This window comes from Dipteris shenzhenensis, chromosome 21, assembly GCF_047967505.1.
Source record: "Dipteris shenzhenensis isolate YYH24624 ecotype China chromosome 21, Dip_SZ_1.0, whole genome shotgun sequence".
NCBI classification, from domain to species: Eukaryota; Viridiplantae; Streptophyta; class Polypodiopsida; order Gleicheniales; family Dipteridaceae; genus Dipteris; species Dipteris shenzhenensis.
The window spans coordinates 54,911,686-54,933,073 of NC_141616.1; the positions used below are offsets into that span (position 1 = coordinate 54,911,686).

The following is a 21,388-nucleotide window of genomic DNA, read 5'->3' on the forward strand; positions in this document are numbered from 1 at the left end:
CTCCACCTCCCTCCCTCCTCCTCCCCCTCCCTCTCCCTCCTTCCTCCTTCCCCTCCCTCTACCTCCCTCCTCCTCTCCTCCCTCCTCCTCCAACCGCCTAGCTCCTTGCTCCACCTCCTCCCTTCTCCCTCTCCCCTCCTCCTGCAACAACTGCCCTGATCCCTCTCTCCTCCTCTAGCCACCCTACTCTCCGTCCCTCCTTCCTCTCCTCCCCTCCTCCATCTTGTAGCATCTCCTTCCGTTGCCACCCTAGTCTCCTCATCTTCTTCCTCTTTCTCTGACCTGCTTCTCCTCCTCCCTCTTGCTTGCTACTCCCTCCCTCTGACTGCTCCCTCTTTGCTAGCTTCTCCTTTGCCTACTCACATCTACATTTTACCCTACAGCATTGATACCTCTCTTTGAGTACTCATGGCACCATTCGAGGACATATCCAACAAGTACCATGTGAACTTATAATTAGAGGCTGAATACGCAAGCACACGCCGTTTAGGATCTAGGGGAACTCCTCAAAATGTGCTCCACAGTCTTTGATTGCAAGGGAAGAAGCACCATGACCTTTGGGTGGATGGAACCTTGTATCCTTTGGACCATGCCACCCAAAAGAGTCCTTCTTTTCATATAGTGCATGATGTTGTTCAGTTTGTTGGTGATGGACATGCTGGATTGCTTGGCTATTGTAATCAATTGAACCATGCTCAGTCAATGGCTATCCAAGCAAGGTGCAGAGAGCCCAAGCAGAAGAGCTAGCACATTTTGGAAATATTACTATCGTGGCAATGCATAGTAGTATACACGATCTTCAAATGCAAAATAAGGAACTTAGTGACAAATACCATGCATTGGACTTGGAGTGATTGTAATTGGAAGATTCAATCCATAAGCTCACTGAAAGCAAACAAGCTTTGGAAAGGTAAATCTTATCCAAGTTCAACGTGCTATGTAGAAGGAACGGGAGAAGTCAATAGAACGAGTACAAAAGTTGAAGGGGACACCTTTGGGATTTAAGGAGAGGAAAGGTCAAGTTCAACATGCTGTGGAGAAGGAACGGTAGAAGTCAATAGAACGAGTACAAAAGTTGAAGGGATTGAAGGAGAGGAAAAGACAATTGCAATCTATGGCTGCATTGGCGGCCAACAGTGGTGCACGAAAGAGGAGAGGACAGGCTGCAAGGCTAGTTCCCTTATATTGGAATCATGCCTTGGTTGCAAGGAAACACATGTGCCCTTGTCTTGTTGCGGCAGCTTGGAAGCAGGTTTATGCCTAAGAATTGTTCTTCGCCTTAGAAACGTCATTTTTGGATCCCCAGTCTCCAGAACCCCATTGCACAAAATTACCGCCACATGTATCTTTTCGCCGCCTTCTTTGTTGCGCCTTTGCTCCAAGCTCCAACCCTCCAACTTGCTCTCCTTCCAACCCTCAAGCTCCAGCACCTTTGCTCTCCCTCCAGCCCTCCACCCTTGGCCTACAGGTTACCTCCCCCTCTTCTCTTTTCTGCCCCCTTTTCCAATTTTCAGAACATCTCTTCCTTCTCAGCTCTAAAACAGCCTTCCTCACTCACAACTCCCATGGCTCGGACTTTGGATCCATTTCGAAAACATGGAGAGCAATTGGGAAGGTACGAAGGGTGCGGTGGACAAATTTATGTTTGTGGCACATTGGACTACTAGCCACCTAGGTATAGTTAAGATACATAAGTCACCTAGAACTATTGACTAGTTGGGCTAGTCTTAATCATTAAATCGAAATCATAGATACATAATCATGTAATCATGTGGACTTGTTGCATGAATTACATTCGTGAACATATTTTTCATGAGATCACACATGCAATAATGGCAAAATCCTCTAGATCAAAAAAATAAAAAATTGGCATATAATTGCTACTGATAGTTTTGCTAATACCGCAGATAAATGGTGAATTTACTGCCTATAGCCACCGGCAATAGTAAAAGTGGGGGTAGTATCATTATTGCTAGTGGTATTGGGTCCACTACCGTCGGTAACATTACGTTACCGCCAGTGATGATACCTTTACAGGCGGCAATAGAGCCATTATCTCTAGTAAATAACGATTGCAAGCTCTTATTGCATGTGCAAGATTGGGCAGTTTTGCATGCCCACTGTTTGAAAAGATTTTGACTCTCTCACACAAACACAAACTCTTTTCCAAAGTCAAAGAGCGAGAATAGTTCTAAACATAGGTGTGAATTTTCTCCGGTGGTCGAAGTATTCCACAATCACCACTCGGCTAGTCCCAGCAGTCTTCAATGGCGAATGACATCTATGATTCAAGTAAAGGGAAAGAGGGTTCGACATATTCCTACGTCTTGACTCATTCTATCACTCTTATGAAATCTTTGCCTACCAACAATTCAAAAATGACTACGAAGATACCTCTTCAAAATCATCCATGTCAAAATTAGACAGAGCACAACAAAATCACATTCGCACAATTACACAAAGTTACCCTTCACAGAAACTTGACAAATGCAACTCGAAAGGAAAGAATATTGAATATTGGCACAATTGGAATGTGTATCATGTTAATTCTTCAATCCAAGAGTAGATATTGCCTCTGACAGAATACAAGTCGGGGGACTAATTGTTCAGATCTCTCTCATCCTTTCCCATCCCAGCGCACAGACTCAAACTCCTCTGTCAAGTATGGCATCACAGTAACTCTCTCAAGCCACCCTATCCAAATTACAAAAGTTGTAAAGGTTACAAATGTATGTTTGTAGTACAACAAATCAACTATAAAGTGCTCACCTGCATGCAGGTGGTGCATTTCTCGAACACCACAGGTTGTACCGATTCAGAATATCGTCTTGATATTTTATTACAATGGAAAAATGAATACAACATAGTATTTTAAAGCTTTGACACCAGAACTAAACTCTAATTCGAATCAACTACATGCTAGTTAACATTGAGTTCAACCAACGCCTTCAACCAATCAATGTGTTGGCACAAAGCATCTCATTTAGCTCAAATCTCATCAGCCTGTGATTGAAAAGCCGACCGATGTTCGTTTTTCTTCTTCTTCAAGTCATCTAATAGGTCGATCACCTTCTTCGCTCAATTGTGATCATGGCCGGAGTGGCTTTAGCATCTCTCTATTGTTTGACTCCTTGTGCTGCATTATCCATCTCAAGGGGCAAACAATCTCTAGCCTCGGTTCTTGCTCTTTTCTTTCGAACCTCAGCTCCATCAATGTAGTCTTCCATTTCCTTGTTCATGAAGCTTGCATATTTACTTCATCTTGCTGCAAATGAGCCTATGGCTTAGCATAGCTCTAGCTCATCGAGTACCCACTACACATCCTCAGCAACCTCTTTTGCTAACTGAGGTATCTTTCAACATTTTTCGCTGCAAGTGACTTTGGCTTGTTCCACAAACCTTGCTTCTCTTCTCTCGAGAACTTGAACGTTATGGGCATACTCCTTTGTAGAAGCCTCCACTCTCTGTTCCTTCTCCTCATCTTCGTCCCCATCCTGCAATCTTGCTTTAAACCAAGTCTTTGAGGGGCTGCACGAAGTGCAAATGCATGCCATAATGAAATCAGGATCTCTGCTCCTGATTGAACTCCCCAAATTTTGGCTGAGAAGGTGGTGATAACGGGGCCTAGACGGAGAGGGAGACCTATGGTGGTATTGGTGCTATACCACCTCATGATCATCGATGAATGAGTCGCCGTCTCTTTGGTAACCGGTGGAGGATGTGGTGGCGATTCATTACCATTCACATTCATGATCTACATAGGCCTTTTAACTCCACAGGAAAATCTTTAATGATCTGAGGGACCGATCTCTCATTCACCTCACGTTTCTCTTTCTTCTTGATTGCTCTCCTCTTGGCTGTCTGAGGAGTCTGGCCAAGTTCTATACTAGCTCACTGGTAAAACCACCCTCTTTGTGGCCTCGAGCGGAAAATTCTTCGATTTCGAGACTTGCATGTACACCACAGGATCAATTATCTATAAATACCTATACACCGTAATCCTCTTAGCCTTGCCAATCTTGACCAAATTTAGCTCCATGTAGCACTTCACTACCATTGGTGCATGGATTTCGATTGTATATCTGCAAAAGCAAAGCGTGCTTGGGAGCTGAAGGCGAATTTGAAAGAAGGTATTAGAGGCAGGGACAGAAAGCGCTTGAAGCAAAAGAGTTGGAGGCAATAGCAAAAGGGCAACCCCTTGCTTTCTTCCAGTTTCTTCTCTCCCGGTCTATTTCAATCTCTGTCTTCTCTCCCACTCGATATGCCCAAGAACAAAGTAAAGATCCCCGTCTTACCCACTCTTTCCTGTGGACTGGCAATCGGATGGCAACAACGGCGTATGGAAAGTTATAATGGAGTCCGTACTGCAGTCTTATGATCTGCCTGACTTCATCCTGGTGAGCATCACCACGCCAGACCTGCAAAACCTAGGTATTCTTGACTAGAAGGAAGCCGAGACCTTGTCCCAGCTCTGGGACCGGGTTAATGCATGGGTATGCTCCTTTATTTTTTTGAATTGCACTCCTCATGTCATTAATCATATCAAGGGCAAAAGGGGTATGGGAGCACTTGGCGTCCCTTAACAATCGAGTCTCCCCGATGAAGCGAGTCTCTCTCGAAGTGCAGGTGTAGAACTTGGATCCTGCCGATTCTTCAACCATGCGGGAACATATCAACAAGCTCCAGGCCCTTAAGCAGGTGTTACAGGCCGGCAAGGAGATCTCATCAGAGGACATGGCCATTGCGTTGCTATCTCACCTATCATCCTAGTATCCGGCATTCTATTCTTCTCTGATTGCGAGTGGGAGGCTGAACACTCTCACATGGGAAGAACTTGTGCCCATGGTGCTCGATCAGGAGGAGCGCTTTCAGAGTCCTCCACAAGGTTGAGGTGCAGAGGCATTGGCTGCCCGCCAAACAAAGGCCAGTGACACCTATGGAGGTCGGGCAGAAGCTGAGTATTCATGATACATCTCAGCCGGTTGATCCTACATTGTATCGACAGTTGGCAGGCAGTCTTCTATACCTAACCAACACAAGGCCAGACATCTCCTTTGCTATAGGGCTGTTGTGCAAGTTCTCTGAGGCTCCCAAGGATAGTCATTGGAAGGCAGGGCTGCGGGTGCTGAGGTATCTAAAGGGTACTTGCACCTATGGAATCTCATATATCTCAGGCATCGAATTTTGTGGATTCTGCGACTCTGTTTGGGCAAGAGAGGTTGCTAAGAGGCAATCAACTATGGAATACTGTTTCATGCTTGCATCAGGGGCCATCTCATGGCTTAGCAAAAAGCAACAATCAGTTGCCCTTTCATCTATAGAAGCAGTGTACCGGGCTGGGCATTGTGGCTAGGCGGATCCTGGAGGACATGGACGTGATTCAGGAGTACCCGACGGTGGTCATGTGTGACAACCAGAGCTGCAAGCCATAGCGAAGAACCCGGTTCATGTTTGACCTAGTTATTTTCCCTTTTTAATTAGCCCGTTCCTATTTTGCAAGCCTTTTGTAATGCTGCTTGATGCCCTTATTGTGATTTCTCATCTTTTCTTCCTAGTTATCTTGAGACACTGACAAACATGGGTCTGCCCCATTCTTCATGATTGTCATAAGCAGGGTTATAGGGCCATCCCCTCATCCTACGAGGCCAAGACATAGATTCTCTTTGTGTTCGTCAGGAGTCTATTTTAACATTCTAGCGAATTTTCCTCCTGAGGTGGAGACATTCGAAATACATTCTTCCATATCATGATCTGATTGATTAACTCTGACATTTGGAGATATATCATACCTGCTCTGTTGCTCACTTTGCTTCTGCTTGCACATCTCTGGTTCACTGTCTGAACTGAGTTGCTCAACTGGGTTTATCCAATCAGGCTCATCTTCTGGTATTGGTTCTTGCATAGGATTTCTTTCTGAGTATGCCATCATGTAGTCTGCGCATTCAGCTTCTAATCTTGCCGTTGCTTCAGATGTTCCTTTTGTTGGATCATAAGGGAGTTCCATGTTATCTCCATTGGAGAGCCTAGAGATTCTTCCTTTGGGAATAATTCTGGGCTGTACTGGGGCTTCAGAGGCTGACTTGCCTTTCTTGATGACTTGCATTTTCTTCTTTGAATTTTCTGAAACTCTTGAAGCATTTGCTTTACCTCCTGCCATTTGTTTTGTCTTTCTTCTTCTGTAGCTTTAAGCTCTACAGTTTTTTGGGCTGGCCCTCCATTCTGCTAATGTAGCTGCAACGTTATAGGTTCAGATTCATCCTTAAGGAGAGAGAGTGACATAATTTTTGTTACCTTTTCATTGAGCTACTTGTGACTGAAAGTGTAGTTGGGTTGAGAAACTGGAGGATGATTATCGATCTTGGATTCGATAGTCTTCATGCTTTCTTATGGATGAGAAGTCTTTCTTGCAACCGGGACACTTTGTCATTCAAACTATAGAGAGCTTTGTTTGCCATGGAAACACCATGTCATGTAACAGTGACTCTTTCTTACTACCATATTTTTGGAACATTATAATTTTCACCATTACTAATCACACGTGTGTATCTTTTATGAGTTCCATTTGCAGGACTCCACTTTCCGGCTGGACATACATTTTCTGCTACCATGTGCACATGTTCAATGCAGTTAGAGTACTTTCTTATCCATGGCTGATCACCATGAGGCTATCTTCAGTACAGCTTGTCACCTTCAGCGTGACTACATCATTTTGGCACCTTCAGTGTGTCCATGCCACCTTCAGAGTGATAAGTCATCTTCAGTATGACACTTCATATCCAGTATGGTGATAGTCACATCCAGTGACGGGATTTGGGAAGTTTACCGGATCACCCTTGATACTCATCATGCCGTACAAGATTGATGATGCCTCGCCCATCCACAAGGGTTTTTCCATATCCAATAAATTCCAGTATCTTCAATGGCCTTGGGGGTGAGCCTTGGTGTACTAGGAATCTTGATGCTTAGTTAATAAGGATGAATCAAGGTCACATAGGAAACAGTGAGTAGAAGTGACCTTCAAAACCAACACTATGAGGGCCAAGTCAAAGGGCTCGCCAAGAGCTATCTAATGGTTTCAGTTTAGGTCAAATCCGAGTAGTCTAGATCTAGTTATGGTCAAATGTACGATTGTGCAAAGCCAATTAATTTAATTAATTGGAGTGTAAGGGCAGAGTGGTCCCTGGATTAAAAATTTAAAAAGCAGTTTTTAAAAATTCGAATTTGAGCTTTTCAGTGTTTTTTGGGACCGTATTTTGAACTTTACCAGCTTTTCAGCTTTTACCGCTTTACACTCTCTAGAATTTTCTAGAAAAAGCTTTTCTCTATTTTCATAAAAAGTCTCCCTATCAATAGCCTCTGCTTTTTCTTTTTTCACCCAGCCAGAGCCTATATAAAGCAGGGCGCCCTCTTTCTCTTCACACACACTAGATTGGGGCGCTCAATTGTTGGTCTTGCTACTACCGTCCCTTTTTTCTTGGCCATCGCCCTGTTGCTATCCTCTTGTCATCGCCCTTCTTCTCTTCAGCCTGCTGTGACTTGGAGGAGCACTATCCGCGGGAGCTTCAAGCCAATTTTCATCGCCCAGTTTCTCTCTAACTGTTGTGCCAAGGTTCAGCCTGTTTCCAGTCTTTTCATCGCCCAAGATTTGCCCTCTTCCATCTCAAAATCTGCACCAATATTCAGCCTCTCCTTATCGCTTATTTTCAGATTTCACGCGAGAATTGTCACTCTCTTTGTGGGTAAACTTTGGTCCAATTTCAGATCTGGTTCAGTTCCGTCTTTCTGTCTAATTCAGCCCAGAAAAGAGTCTAAATTCACTTTTATGATGTCAATCCATATTCCAGATCATCCGGATTTATATGTATATGTTACTAGACATATTTCTTTAAGGATTTGATAATATGTGCTAATTCTAATCCTTGGATTTTGCCATGATGTTATTTTGAAGATTTCAGCAAAGATTGGGGAACTATTGGTGGATTCCGCTGCCAGGGGTTACCTTCTTGAGGAAATTCTATATAGATGCTTGTATCTAGGTCTATTCACTAGAGGTCTAGTGTCAACAAGGTTTTGTCCAAGATTTGTATCATCTTTGTGATTGGCTAAGCATCAAAATAAACTCAAATACAACTGGGTAAAACCAGTTGGGGGGTGCACCTTATTCACACCCAATCTGGTGTCTGTTGTATCTTCATCTACTTTCTTGTTCTATGGAATGGTCTGTTATGGTTGTGGATGATTGAATGTTTGAAATTATAATTAATTCAAGTGTGTCAAGTTATTCGTCTTGGAATCTGCGCTTCCGCATAAGCACGACTCTTGACATGTCATTTGCTCACTGTGTGGGGAGTACCATTGGGCTTTGTTATTTGGTCCTCCTCCAGCCTCCTCCTTGCTTTCAGAGCAGGCTGCCTCCGGCTCCCACACCACTCCCCCTGCCTCCCCTGCCCTCGTGATAGGATTATGTTGCAAAGGTCAATTATGTTGCCGTGCAGCTCCGGAGCTCTGACAGAAACTCAATACGCAGACCTTTGTATAAATGTATGCTCAAGTGTGTGTGTGTGCGTGCGCGCACGCGTGTGTGTGTGAGCATACATTGATACAATGTTCTACACCCACTACTAGGCGCTGATGACGTTAGTGGGGATGTCGTAGTAGCTAGTTCCTACTGTGCGTAATGGAGTTGATGGTTTATAATCTAGTAGATGACTACCATAAAGTTATAAATTGCACTTTATTATATGATGAGTTTGGGCATTTTCCCGGATTCATCTAGGTATATGTTGCGAGAAAGTGTCTCAAATCTGCTGGCCGCCTAGTTTTTTGTTGATTGGAGGGCTCTTGGAGCACAAATACAGCAAGGCACCTCATCTCTGGAGAAATCACCCATTATTTTGCTGATTTCAAGCTTATTTCCTGCTGATTGACCTCTAAACCACCTGTCCGGGGTGAAATACAGCAGCGTGCCACTACTTGGAGGCTCTAGCAAGCTGGGCTGGCTGCTGTTGCTGATTTTGGAAAGCTGTACCTGTTCTAGAACTGGTTGCCACTTTTTGAGGGAGATTTGGAGTGTTTTCTGCTGCCCTTCAACTGGTTGACCACCCCGGAGGTGAATTTTGTTGCTGTCCTGCACTTTCCAGGCTCTGTTGGTGATTCCCGCCATGTTGTACTGCTGTTTTTGCAAAAACAGACCTGTTTCGTCATTTTGATGGTGATTACTATCACATTCGAGGCTAAATCAGCTTATTTTAGGCTATACTGAGGCAGTTATTATATTCTGCAGCACTATTAGAGCAAGTATAGGTCTGTACTTTGCTGTTCCAGTGCTCTTTCAAGGTGTACAACCTCTGTTTTATGCTTGGGCTGCATGTTTGCAACTGAGGATGTATTTATATATTGTGGGGAGCAATATTCAGTCATCATTCGAGCTTATTTCGAAGGCATTTGGCTGCCCATTCTCTTTGGGATTGACATTGTAAGATCTCAGTTTTGTATTGCTTGCATTTGGAGTTCTTTTCTCTCCTTTGCTCATCTTTGTTGGCCCTCTTGCCACTGGGGTTTGCTTTTCAGGTATAATCAGAATTCAGTTGGGTTTATGCCTTTTGAGCCAAGGATTGGCTAGCTTGTGAAGCACTTGTGGGTAGAGATCTTTGTAAAGTTGCCTTTTATCCCAGGAAGGGATTCTTTTGAGTGCATTACTCTTCCTAGCAAGGGAAAGTTTGTGGACAGTTTGTGCATTTTTCAGAAATGGTGTAAAGTACAAATGCCAATGATTCCAATGTGTTTGGTATCCTCATTTTGGAGGATAAGTTGGATGGAACCAACTATTTTTTGTGGAGCTTTATGGTGAGAAATTTGCTGGTTGCTAAGAACTAATGGGATTATGTGACGGGTGATGAGGTAAGATGTGTGGACAAAGCTCCAGGCATTCCCCCACTAGGTGCATGCAGAGCTACACCTCAGCCCCCTACAACAGATCAAAAGAGATGGGACTGTCGTGATGCACAAGCCTTGCCATAGATTGCACTATCTGTGAAGAGGTCATATTTGTTCTTGCAAGACCTCTAAGGCAGCATGGGATATTTTGGAGGCCATGTATCAAGCTCGCAATGAGGCCAGGGTCTCCTTTTTGAAGCATGAGCTTGTAGAGGCCCATATGAATGAAGGGGATGCAATGCAATATCACATTACATATCTTCAAGACTTGAGGGAGCAGCTCTTGAATATAGATGAAGTGCAGAGATGGTCACCACTACTTTGAACTTTCTTCCAGAGTCCCACTTGATGTAAGAAATCCCAGATTTACTATATTTAGAAATGTGCTAAGGAACAGAAAGGAGACTGAGATAGCAGAGAACAAGGAATAATTGTATTGCTTGAATGTCTGTAGGGTGGATGTCGTTGTCATCCATACAATTGGGCCTCTCTCATATAGAGAGTGAAGAGTCACACATGAAAAGGTGTGTACTCCAAAGGGTATGTGCATGAAGAGGTGTGTACCCCTTGTGAAGGGTGTGTCCCTTGATGAGAGGGTACATTACAATAGGAATGTCTCTTCAATAGAATGTCTCTTGTGAAGGGTTGTGCCTCATTAGGAAGTGTCCCGTCGAAAGGGCAAGGGTTGTGCCTCTTAGGAAGTGTCCCGTCGAAAGGGCATACCCTTCCACAAGTGTCCATACATCAAACCATCCATAAGTCTAGAAATAGAGAAAGGAATACGTCACAGATCGTGACATCCCCTCCCACTCAAAATAAGACCCTGGTGGAGATAATGAACTGATGTAGAAAATATCACGGTAAATTCTGAAAATACTGCTGTAAAATGTCAGGGTACTGCTGTAAGTCTTCATCAGATTGCCAAGTAGCGTCGGAGTCGTCCAGATCGCGCCAAAGAACAAGGAATTCCGTGATAAGTCGATGTCGAGTCTCTCGCTGTCGATGGTCCAGAATACGCTCAGGAATAAGAACATAATCGTCTTTGATTTCTAGGACATAATCACGTGCAGGAGGAAGTGCTTCATCGCCTGGAATGTACGTCTTTAGCCAAGAAACATGAAATGTTGGATGGATTTTACCCCATGATGGTGGTAATTCCAATTTGTAACTTAAAGGTGAATTTTTCTTGACGATCCGGAAAGGTCCATAGTATCTTGGTCGCAACTTAGGAAACACATACTTAACCGTCTTATAGCGATGTGGGGCTACAAATAATAGCACCATGTCACCAGTGTTAAATTCTAGGTGACGTCTATGTTTGTTGGCAGACCGTTGATACCGCTCTTGCGCTTTTCGCATATGATCCGTGACTTGTAGTAGAATGTCTTGCATTTCTTGAACCAGTTGATCAGCTAGGGCCACCCGATGTTGAAGTACAAAATTCGTTGGTACAATCGAAGTGTGTCCATAAGCTGCTTGGAATGGAGTCATGCTGATGGCACTATGGAAAGAGTTATTATAAGCAAACTGAAGGAGTGGTAGATGCTCTTCCCAGGCTGTGAGGCGTGACTGAATATAATGTCGAAGCATTTCTTCCAGAACTTGGTTGACTCTTTCAGTCTGGCCCTCTGATTCTGGATGGTAGGCTGAACTGAACAGTAGAGTTGTACCCAAAGATTCGAATAGTGAAATCCAAAAGTGACTGGTAAACTTAGGATCTCTGTCGGATATGATATTCTTGGGCAATCCATGGTGTCGGAAGATATGTTGTATGAAAAGTTTGGCTATGTCTGGAGCCTGTGCACTGCTTTTGCAAGCAACAAAGTGTGCCATTTTGGACAAACGATCAACAATTACCATAATCTGAGTGTTACCTCTGGAGGATCGTGGTAGTGTTGTAATGAAATCCATGGAAATACTTTCCCACCTTTCAATTGGAACTGGAAGAGGCTGAAGAAGTCATGTTGGAAGTCGTCGGCTTGCTTTCATTTGTTGACAAGATAAGCAAGATGTAACCATTTTGATGACGTCGCTTTTCATCTGAGGCCAGTAGTATGTTGCATTGAGTAACCGATAAGTCTTGTTGATGCCTGGATGGGCAGCATAAGGAACTACATGATGCTCTTTTAACAAAAGACGTCGAACATCCTTGTCATGTGGTACACAGACGCGATCTTGATAATACAGAAGGTCGTCCGTATAAGAATAGGATGAGAAAATCTTCTGTTCGGAAGTCGAAGGTTGATCTTTTGAAAGAACCTGTACTGCTATGCCGAAATCTTTATCATTGAAATACTTTCCTTTGAATGAATTCGGAACATCCACAGATAATGTAGAGATTACCATAGCTGATGCTAAAGGTAACCTGCTGAGAGCATGCAACTACATTGCGTAGTCCTGGAATATACTCAATGGTCATGTGAAAGTTGGCCAGAAACTCAACCCAGCGTGCTTGTCGAGCGTTCATGACTGGCTGAGTAAAGATATACTTTAAAGAATGATGGTCTGTTTTGACGACAGAGTCGGCTCCCATGAGATAATGTTTCCAAGAGCGATAAGCATGTACAATGGCAAGAAACTCCTTATCATAAACCGGGTATCGGGTTTGGATATCAGAATGTTTATGGTTGTCAAAAGCAATAACTCTGCCTTCTTGCATCAAGACTGCTCCTGTAGCGATGTCGGAAGCGTCGGTCATGACCTCAAATGGAAGGTTTGGGTCAGCAATAGCCATAACTGGTGTGGTAGTGAGTGCTTGCTTGAGTTGTTGGAAACTATACTCTGTTTCGGGAAGCCACTGAAAAATTGCTGTGCTTTTCAATAATTCGGACATAGGAGCTGCGATTTCGGAAAAGTGATAGACCTTTGTATGGTAGAAGTTTGCCAATCCGAGAAAAGAGCGGACATCATGAACATTCTTAGGAGTAGGCCAGTTTCGGATTACCTCGACCTTCTTGGGATCCACAGAGATGCCTTGAGCGGAAATAACATGTCCCAAATATTCGAGTTGGGTCTTGAAGAACTCACTCTTCTCAATGTTGATGTAGAGAGAATTTGCGCGGAGAACTTCAAAAACTTGGTGAAGATGTTGTTTGTGCTTATGTAGGGATCTGCTGAAAACGAGGATGTCATCGAGGTAAACGATGACGAACTTATCGAGGAAAGGCCTGAAGATGTCGTTCATTAATGTCATGAATGTAGCCGGGGCATTGTTTAACCCAAAAGGCATGACCAAACATTCATAGTGTCCATACTTTGTTCGAAAAGCTGTCTTGTACTCATCGCCTTCTCGTATGCGTATTTGATGATAACTTGAACGAAGATCAATCTTTGAGAATTGTGTTGCATGTAGAAGTTGATCGAAGAGGTCATCGATGCGAGGCAATGGATACTTGTTTTTGATAGTGAGCTTGTTGAGGGGTCGATAGTCGATGCAGAGGCGCATTGACTTATTCTTTTTTTCCACAAGTAGTACAAGAGATCCGAAAGGGCTGCGACTGGGCCGAATGTGACCTTTGTCGAGTAGTTCGGTGACCTGTCTTTGGATTTCTTCATTTTGAGTGTAAGAAACCCGATAAGGAGGTTTCGACGGTGGATTACTGCCGGGAATAAGTTCGATTGGGTGATCCACTGGTCGTCGAGGTGGTAACTGCTTTGGCAATTCCTGTGGAAAAATATCCAGGTAAGGCTGGAAAAAAGGTTGGTTGAGGTATTTATGAGGATCCTTTGTTAGTGTCTCCTCTACTGCTGTAACCAACAGAAGTGAAGTCTTTACTTGGCGTTTACGAACCCACTTCTTTACTTGTAGGGCAGAGGCAACTGGGGTTGAAGGAGAGTCCCTAGAACCAGTTAGCTCAATAAGTTTTCCCTCGTGGACAAACTGGATAGTATGGCTGCGAAAACTGATTGATGGATCATAGTCGTAGAGCCACTGTTGTCCAAGTATGACATCGTACCGAGAAAGAGGCATGATGTCGAAGTTCAACTTGTCCGTATAATGTTGGATGCGAAAAGACAAGTTTTTGATCCTGGTGTTGCACAAGAAAGTAGTTCCATTTGCGAGTTCAATCTGATAGTCCGTGAGACTAGGACTGGTGGTCAACCGAAGTTTGTCGACCATAGAACTAGCTAGGAAGTTATGAGAACAGCCACTGTCGATGAGGATAGTGACCGTTGTTCCACGAACCGATCCTTGAACACAAAGTACTTGAGTGTCCAGGGAAGGTTCGGGGTTGCTGGCAAGGCTCAGGTGGATGGTATTTGCCATTCGAACAGCTTTGCCTTTCTTGTCTTGTGCTGGGGTAGCATCTTCTCTTTGGGAAGTGCTAGGTTCCATATTGGAATTTTGCTTTGGTCGCTTGGGACAATCGAACCATCTATGGTCGCCTGTACAGATGGTACAAAGTCCTTTTGTGCTGGAGCTGTTCTTCTTGTCAGTGGCCGCACCTTTATATTGGGGATGTCGGTAATGACTTTGTGAAGAAGAAGAGGCACGATCCTTGGAGGAGTGCTTCTGTTGGAATCCAGCAAATGATTTCTGAGGCTTCTGGGGATCTTGAGACTGTCGCTGACCTTGATTACCGAAGTTTTTTCGAAACCTGGTGTTATCTTGAGGGCGAGCACCTTTGGCCATAGTAGAGTTCTGCGTGCGATTAGCACTCTGCTTCCCTGTGTTTTGGAAATCTGTAATGCGCTCTGTGTAAGCAATAGCGCCATCTGTGGTGGTGATGTTTGCTTTAAGGACATCAATGCGTAACGAGGGATTTAGGCCTGAGATGAAAGCATGAAGGTGATCATCCTCAGTTAAACCATCAATCTCCAGCACCGATGTGGTGAACTGAGAGATGTAGGAAGACAGGGAGCCCGTTTGCTCCAACTGTCGAAGTTTTGATCGTGCTTGGAAGTCCGCGTTGGCAGGAATGAACTGCTTACGGAGCACGTGTTCAAAACGTTCCCATGTTAGCACACTTTTGCCGTCCTTTAAGCATCTTTGCCACCATAGAAAAGCTGTATCCTTGAGGAGAGAGGCTGCCAAGGCGATCTTTTTGCCTTCAGTGAGGTCAACAGTATCAAAATACATGCGCATTTTTGCGAGCCATTGGTCAACTGTTCGGCGATTGCGTTGACCAGTGTAGGCTTTCGGAAGTTTGATGTCAAGTCTTTTAGTTTTGGAAGCTTGAAGTAAACGGTAGAGGGCACGTAGTTCAGTGTTTTCTACCTCTGGTGGGAATGAATCCGCATAGTCGTCTGGTTGCGTCACGTCATCCTCTGTATGTGTGGTACTTCGAGAATCTTGAAGTTGTTGAACTTTTTGGACCAAGTCGGAGATGCTATCCTGAAGCTGGGAAATTTGAAGTTGCAATAGTGATTCGCCTTGTACGTTGACTTCAGGGGTCTTTTTTGGACTTGATTCTTTGATCTCTGGAGAGGCTTCACGTGAGCGTTGCGACATATCGGAGATCCCTGTGAGAAAAGCGCGAACTTGCGCTCTAGTTTGTACCATTCCTGGAAGAAGATTCGGGCTGCTCCCTGAGGTTGCTCATGTTGGAGGGGGCAGGCGAGGCAGGATGGAACCACCCGTGGAAGTCTGGTAAAGGAGGTCTTGTCTGAGGTAACACTAGTGATGCCGAAAGTGGTGTTACTGCTCGTGAGAGGACAGGAGTAGGTTGCAGAGTCCACGGATCTGAGAAGGGATAAGGAGCTGTTGTCGGAAGTGGAGGATATCCAGGAGAAGGGGTGCCTTCAGAGTGTAAATACTGTCTTGGAGAAGGTACAACCTGTATAGGAGGATATCTGGGAGCTGAAAGAGGTGGAGAGTACCCTGGAGATGCCGAAGGTGAGGGGTAAAATTCTCTCCAAAGATGGACAGTAAACTCTTGAGGAATATCGGGTTCTGGGTATCTTCGTGTCTCGTGGAACACAACCTGTTCTGTGCTGAGGAAATAATGTAACTGAGGTGCCTCACGCAGAAGGTAGAGGATGTGGTCCAAATCACTAGGAGGGCACGTGACACAGAAGACCCAAGATGCAAAGGCTCCGAAATGGGTTGGTTGTGCAATCTGAACACGATATTGTGTGGTAGATGATGCCTGAGGTGTCCTTGAAATGCCGGGTGAATTACCAGGGGTTTCCATGCTTTAAGGAAGATTCTTTCATTTGCTGTAATTTGTTAATGGCAAGAGAATCCTTAAAAGTAGATTGGAAAGACTCCACCTGGCAATGATTTAATCTGCCAAATTGTTGCGTAGAAGAAGGCTGCAAATCGCTGTCCGGAGATCCATGTTGCAGTGGTTTGCGAGGAGCGGATCGAGGCTTGTTTGGTCCGGGCTGTTAACAGGCTGTCTTCATCGCGAGAGGAGGCTGCAACTGTTGCTGATTTGGCAGGAAAAGATGGCGAAACAAGGGGGGGGGCTGCAGGCTGTCAATGGCGAAAACTGGTTGCAGTTCCCAGGGCTGGATTTCGCAGGTAAGGCAGTGCTGTCACGGATTTCACGCTGCAGGCTGGCAGGGAAATAGCAGGTAACCAGGGCCGCAAATGGGCAAGGCTAGGCTGCCTATGGCTAAGGGTCTGACAGCGAAATGGCGATGCAGGGCTGCGCAGTTAGGCTGGCGTGGCTGGCAAGGCAAATGACTGCGCAGGGGGGGGCTGCGTGCTGGCGAGGCAAATGACTGCGCAGGGGGCTGGCGTGCTGGCGAGGCTAGGGCTGCGCAGGAAGGCTGGCGTGCTGGCGAGGCTAGGGCTGCGTAGGAAGGCTGGCGTGCTGGCGAGGCTAGGGCTGCGCAGGGGGCTGCGATATGGCGAGGCAAATGACTGCGCAGGGGGCTGCGATATGGCGAGGCAGATGGCTGCGAACCTGAGATCCGTATGTATGGAAATCGTCCAAGAGGTTCGCCTCTTTTCGTTGGGGCTGCCTATAGTTGGGTGGTTGCCCAAAAATTAATTTGGGGGTTTAGTTAACCCTAGGGCTAGGGTAAACCTAAGGGTAGGGGCTGGGTTTATTTTTTTTTTCCTTTTTACCCCTCTAGGTACCCTTTTATAGGTGCTTGGTGCCTAAAAGGTGTGCCTATTCGAAGGGGTGTGACCCTTGGAATAGGTGCACCTTTTCATGAAGGGGTGTGTCCCTGTTTTTAAAAGGGGTGTCCCTACATGAATAGGTGTGTCCTTTTGTCCACGATGGGGTGTGTCCCTTGGGTGAGGAGTCGAGACTCTTCATCAAAAGGTGTGTCCGATGGTGGAAAAGGTGCGTCCCTTGGTTTTGGGACAGCCCAAGCACTTGAAAAGACACGATTTTTGTCGTGTCCATTCACATCAACTCGTGATGTGTGGGAGATGGAGAGGCCATAGATGACTTTAGGTAGGGTTGGCGCGAAAAATTTTTACGCTCATCCTCTCCATCTCTTCCATGCACAATGTGCACGGATATCCTTCTAGCGGAAAAGATGTATCAGATTGGCGCTAGAAGGTGGGGGGCATTTCCTACAGGCAGGAGCGAATTTTGCTCTGATACCACTGTAAGAAATCCTAGATTTACTATATTTAGAAATGTGCTAAGGAACAGAAAGGAGACTGAGATAGTAGAGAATAAGGAATAATTGTATTGCTTGAATGTCTGTAGGGTGGATGTCGTTGTCATCCATACAATTGGGCCTCTCTTATATAGAGAGTGAAGAGTCACACATGAAAAGGTGTGCACTCCAAAGGGTATGTGCATGAAGAGGTGTGTACCCCTTGTGAAGGGTGTGTCCCTTGATGAGAGGGTACATTACAATAGGAATGTCTCTTCAATAGAATGTCTCTTGTGAAGGGTTGTGCCTTATTAGGAAGTGTCCCGTCGAAAGGGCAAGGGTTGTGCCTCTTAGGAAGTGTCCCGTCGAAAGGGCATACCCTTCCACAAGTGTCCATTCATCAAACCATCCATAAGTCTAGAAATAGAGAAAGGAATACGTCACAGATCGTGACACTTGACTTTTCACACATCCCTGAATTTGCCCATGAGGGGGAATCATGTTCAACTGAGATATCAATTACAAAGGCATCTGAATCCTGCAAACCACTGTCCCACAGGCATCCAGTACTATGCACAACTGCAACAATCCCAGTTCAGCCCTTCCAGCTGTAGTGCATGCAATTACCAGGCAATTATGCTATTTCCGACCAGCCTTGGTTCTGCCTGGAATCAGCAAAAGATTGGCAGTTCAGCCTTGTCACAGCCCGGCAGCTTCAGAACAGAAGTCGACCAGCCCTGGGAAGCCTCAGAATCAGTAGCAACTGCTCCAAACTAGCCAGATAACAGGTTGCCCAGCTTCTTGGTGCCTGTCTGCTTCTTGGGAAGCAGCAAAAAGTGGTCGCCCTTTTTCCTGGAGCCCGAACTCAGCAAAGACAGCCAAGACCACTGTGGGGTGGAGCAAAGGGCTCGCTAAGGCCCCGCCTAAAGTGCTAGAGAGAGAGAGAGAGAGAGATGTATTAACGTCTACGGGAGGCCTCATGGGCCTATGAGACAAAGTAACTCATACAAGCCACTGTGGGCTGTGAAACAAAGGGCTCATTGAGGCCCTTGCTGAGTGCTAAAGTGCTAAACTAGTAACAGAAGAGCAAAATAGCATCAAAGTAGCATGAAAATATCAAGTGTCAAAGCTAATGCTCCGAGTACATGTCCAGGTTCCATGTATCCAGGCACCATGGTGGTTCTCTGATGAGATGCAAAGACCTCTCGTATATGCCTCTGTCAAGCTATCTCTCGTGGTGGCGGAGGGCGTTGTTTCCTCAATCTTTGTATCCGATGGGCTATGTCAAGAGCGATGCCTCGTCTCTAGGAGTCTCCTCTAAGGAGAGTTGAGATAGTCCGAACCTCGATCATGTGTGCTCTGGTCACTCTCCGTGCCGCATGTGGTCTTTGCGTCTCTCGTCCGACAGCGTTGTGGTGGCGGCTCTCATTGCTAATTTATGACTCCACTGCTCACCTCACTCCCCCTATCTTGTGATGTATTTGTGACGGTCTTTTTCCCTTTATTTCAGTTATGCTTTCAGCTTCCATTTGTTGTTGAGTACCAGTTATTTGCTGTTGTAATATTTACTGTATTGGAAGTTTGTTAAGTGAGACAGATTCTATAGAGTGCTTTGGAGTTGTTTCTTGTTAGTCTTGTATTCTACCATACTGATGCTATTGCTCGTGTTGCCATCTTGTGCAGCAGCATTGTCTTGCATCATGTATCTTATTGTATTTCACCACTGACAGGAGTTTATAATGTTTTGGTTCTCTGTTTGTAGCAGATGCTGGACCTTCCAAACTAGACAATAAAATGACTGCATTGCTGAAGAAACTGATAATTGGTCAGCGGAGACTCGAAAAGGGCATCTGTGCCAGCCTTTGGTTCATTGTGGGGAGAAATTGCTACTATGGCGACAACAGAAACTACTGAGCAGTTCAGGAAGGAACTAGTGGATTACTATTGCGATGCAACAGACAAGATGAACGTGGATGATGCAGAGAAGCCCCTTCACTGTATGGTGACTAATCTCAGACTTCCAGGAAAGTGGATCACAGCAGGTCATTTGCTTGGGCGGAAACATAGGGCTAAAGCTCATGTTTTCGGTTTCGTTGATATTATGGGCTGTTGTGGAATAGAGCTATTGAGGAGGCTTTCAGTCTTTTCCAGATTGTGTTTTCCTGGAACACTGATGAGAACACATTTGTAATCCATATCCTAGATAAAAACCTTGCTGTACAAAAGATCAGTGGTGTGAAGCTGAGAAAGCCATTCAACCAGAGTCTGGATCATTTCATGGATGCTCATACCAAGCAGGAGTTTGAGAACATGACATTTGCTGATCTCGAGGGTAAACCCATGGTCTTCAACAATCTGAATCAGCCTTTTAAACGGTTGCTGTGTGCCCATGCTAAACTTGGAATTGAGAAGGCAAGGCTAGAAGGGAAGTTGCCTCCAGATCTAGATCTTGAAAAGTATAATTTCGACTACTGGTCTGATTTTGCAGATTCGAAAATACTGCAGACATTCCTTACAGATTCCCAAGCCTGGATCAATGTGAGGGAGTCTGATCATGATGCGAATTTTGATTTGGAAGGCCTCTTTAGTTCTACTGGGAGCTGCTCTGATGTCTGAGCTTCTGCCTTCTTCTGCCAACATCAGATGGATCTGGGCATGTTTTCTGCTCAGCTTTCAATGGGCTGCATAAATAATTTTTATGTAGATTATTGTCAAATGTATGTAGTTTCCTGTGGCAGACCTTGTGTTTCTTTTGCTATCTTTATATGCTGCCATACTGGCACAAGCCATGCTTAAAAATGATGAGACCTCCAAAGATGCCGGTTATGCGCTCGAGTGTTTGCGTAGAATTCTGTTGTATATTGTAAATTTGCAATTCCCATTTTACGCAAGGAATGTATCTTATGCAGTTGGTCTCCATTTCAAGCAATTAATGTACCTAGTCTCTTTTGAGAATTCAAATTAAGTACTTTTTCATTATTCAATTCATTGTTTTTTAATTGCAATGCATGCAATGACTGTTTATATCCAGAATTCCATCCCATATCTAAGATTGTCTAGTTGCCAATGGAGTGCGAATTTATAATTTAATCCCTCCCCGTCCCCCCTCTTATTATTCGATTCATTGTTTTTTAATTGCAGTGCATGCAATGGCTGTTTATATCCAAAATTCCATCCCATATCTAAGATTGTCTATTTGCCAATGGAGTGCGGATTTAGAATTTAGTCCCCCCTCTTATTGTGCATGCATGGGATTTCCATGAAAAAGTTGAATGACCAAATGGTGTGTGATGTGCCACATTTTTGAGGAGTGTTGTGGCACATGGTGAATGTTTTTTCTTTCCAGCTTTTTCTGTGCAGCTGGGTGAGGGAAGTTGATGTATCATGGGTGGGAGCATTGTTGGAGATGGAGGTTGATAGAAGGATTTTTCTACACAAATCGAAGGATTGTAAAGTCTTGATCAGGTTGAGGGGTGGTGGATACAAGGTGAGACCTGCCTGCACCACTTCAAAACCTAAAAGGCATGTAGCAAGGTCGCCAAAAACTTGTGCCAAGAGTTGAAGTGAATCAACGAGGGAACAACTAGCTGCAACAATCCAATGTTATCATAGTCTAGGATTAATGTGAAATGTGTGCCCATATGAAAATGTTAGACAGAGCAATGCATCACATATGGATTCTACAGTACAAGAATGTACGGGAGGACTTGAAAGTGATGGGCCTCAAAAGGAGCATGTGGCAAAAAGTAGTACATGGCAAGGTGATTTTTCCCATCTAGCCTTCCTTCCTCTCAAATCATCCCCATCGCACACATACTTGATTGACTGATGATCAATCAACACAACAAATTTGGAACCATACAGGTAGTGTCTCCAAACCTTAAGAGCATGCACTATTGCATGAAGTTCTTTTTTAAGTGTATTGAGTGTTATCTAGCTTTTGACT

At 44.7% G+C, this 21,388-nt stretch overlaps 2 pseudogenes across 1 annotated transcript; both read left to right on the forward strand.

Annotated features, from left to right (window-relative positions):
* The first annotated feature begins 3,978 nt into the window (after positions 1-3,978).
* Positions 3,979-20,380, forward strand: LOC147889086 (uncharacterized; annotated as a pseudogene). Its single transcript, XR_015543064.1, has 2 exons — positions 3,979-4,397; positions 19,205-20,380. The product of XR_015543064.1 is annotated as an uncharacterized LOC147889086 (transcript).
* On the forward strand, positions 4,937-5,353 carry LOC147889087 (secreted RxLR effector protein 161 pseudogene; annotated as a pseudogene).
* Positions 20,381-21,388: the final 1,008 nt, after the last annotated feature.